The sequence below is a fragment of the Gossypium hirsutum genome, chromosome A05, assembly GCF_007990345.1.
Source record: "Gossypium hirsutum isolate 1008001.06 chromosome A05, Gossypium_hirsutum_v2.1, whole genome shotgun sequence".
NCBI lineage: Eukaryota > Viridiplantae > Streptophyta > Magnoliopsida > Malvales > Malvaceae > Gossypium > Gossypium hirsutum.
The window spans coordinates 48,661,591-48,663,978 of NC_053428.1; the positions used below are offsets into that span (position 1 = coordinate 48,661,591).

Consider the following 2,388-nt stretch of genomic DNA (forward strand, 5'->3'; position numbering starts at 1 on the left):
TTAGCAATTGCTAAAAAGGGCCTTCCTAGAATTAAGGGAGTGTTGCTATCCTCTTCTATGTCTAGAACAATAAAGTCAACGAGAAATATAAGTTTATTGATTTTAACTAGCACATCTTCAATAATACCCCTAGGGAATCTTATAGTTTTATCTGCTAATTGAATGCTCATCCTAGTCTATTTGGGTTTCCTGAGACCTAGTTGCTTAAACATTTTGTAAGGCATGACGTTGATACTAGCCCCTAGATTAGCTAATGCATAATTAACATCTAAACTACCAATTAAGAAAGGAATCATAAAACTCCCTGGATCTTTTAGTTTGTTGGGTAGTTTATTTTGGAGAATAGCCAAGCAAATTGCGTTCAGCTCCACATGGGATGCCTCGTCCAACTTCCTCTTATTTACTAGAAGCTCCTTTAAAAATTTCATTGTGTTTGGCATCTGCGATAGAGCTTCAATAAATGGTTAATATGTAATTTTTTTAAGAGTTTGAGGAATTTACCAAATTATTCATCTGAGCGGTCTTTCCTTGTCGTGTTGAGGTATGGCACATGAGGTTTATATTCGACAGTCATTGGTTTGTTTTTGTTATAATCTACCTCACATTTACCTTTGCTTACCACTATTCCTTACCTCGGTCCTGGTTTAGCCTCAACGACTCCTTCTTCATTTTGAACATTAATTGCGTTGAGTTGTTCTCTTGGGTTAGGTTCAGTATTACTTGGCAGGCTACCTTGTGGTCTTTCGGAGATTAGTTTAGAAAGCTGGTCTATCTGAGTTTCGAGCCCTTGGATTGAAGCTTGTTGATTTTTAAGTGTTGTTTCGGTGTTCTGAAAGCGGGTTTTTGACACCGATATGAACTTTGTGAGCATCTCTTCAAGGTTTGGCTTCTTTTCCTGTTGATAGGGTGGCTGTTGGTAGCCCGGAGGTGGTCGCTGATTTCCTTGGCCTCCCTGTGAGAAATTGGGGTGGTTCTTCCAACCTACATTATAAATGTTACTATATGGATTGTTTTGAGGTCGAAGATTATTACCCATGTAATTTAATTGCTCGTTATCATGTTTTGGCCATAAGGTTGGTATTTCGAATGGCTTGTTCCACCTCCACTTGCTTCGCACTACATTACTGGATGAACTTGTGAAGAACTAAGAAAACCATCAATTTTTTTTATTCAAGAGTTCTACCTGATTAGAGAGCATGGTGACTGAATTGACGTTATAAACACCGGCTGTCTTTGTTGGCTTTGTCCTCATGACTTGCCACTGATAGTTATTCAGTGACATTTCCTCTATGAACTCATAAGGATTTCAGGTGTTTTATTATTGATGGTTCCGTCAGCAGCTGCGTCAACCATTTGTCGAGTCGAAGGATTCAGGCCGTTATGGAATGTTTGAACCTGAAGCCAAAATGGTAACCCATGGTGGGGGCACCTTCTCAAAAGGTCCTTGTATCTCTCCCATGCATCGTAGAGTGTTTTTAAATCCATCTGTACAAAAGAAGAGACATCATTACGTAATTTAGCCATTTTAGCCGACGAAAAATATTTTAGTAAAATTTTTTCAGACATTTTTTCCCAAGTAGTAATTGACCCTCATGGTAACGATTTCAACCACTGTTTAGCCTTGTTCCTTAATGAAAAAGGGAACAACCGAAGACGTATGGCATCATCAGAAACGCCATTGATTTTAAATGTATCGCATAGTTCCAAAAAGTTTGCTAAGTGAGTGTTGGGATCTTCATCCTCCAAACCATCAAACTGAACATACTGTTGTATCATTTGAATTGTGTTAGGTTTCAGTTCAAAAGTATTTGCAGCTATAGTAGGTCTAACTATGCTCAATTCAGTTCCTGTTAAAGAAGGTTTAGCATAATCATACATAGTGCGTGGAGCAGGATTTTGATTAGCCACAATTGCAGGAGGTAACTGATTGCCTTGGTTTTCAGCCATCTCTTCGGTTAGGGGTTGAGTATCGTCCTCTTGCTTGTTCTCTGTGTATCTTAAGCTTCGCCTTATTTCTCTTTGGTTTCTGTAAACTGTGTGGTCGATTTCTTCGTCAAAAAGTAGTGGCCCTGACGGGTTTCTTCTATTCATAAACTATAAAGACCTGCCAGAAGAAGGAAAAAGAAAATTAGTAAATTATAATTAAAAATAAAATTAGATTGCAAGAAAAATAAATGGCTAAAGTAATAAAAATTGAGTGTTCCTAATATTTTAGTTCCTTGGTAACAGCGCCAAAAACTTGATCGCATTATATCGTGATAGGTTTTAAATATTTATAATTAATTTTTCTTGAAACTAACTATTATCACGATGTAGGCAAGTGTACCTATCGAACAGTAGTATAGTTTTAGCATGACCGGATTATCGAACCCAAAGGAACTAAAAGTA

General features: G+C 37.5%; 1 non-coding gene across 1 annotated transcript; it reads left to right on the forward strand.

Moving 5' to 3' along the window:
* Positions 1-1,411: 1,411 nt before the first annotated feature.
* Positions 1,412-1,518, forward strand: LOC121230084 (small nucleolar RNA R71). Its single transcript, XR_005928036.1, has one exon. It is a non-coding gene; the product is annotated as a small nucleolar RNA R71 (small nucleolar RNA).
* The last annotated feature ends 870 nt before the right edge of the window (positions 1,519-2,388 follow it).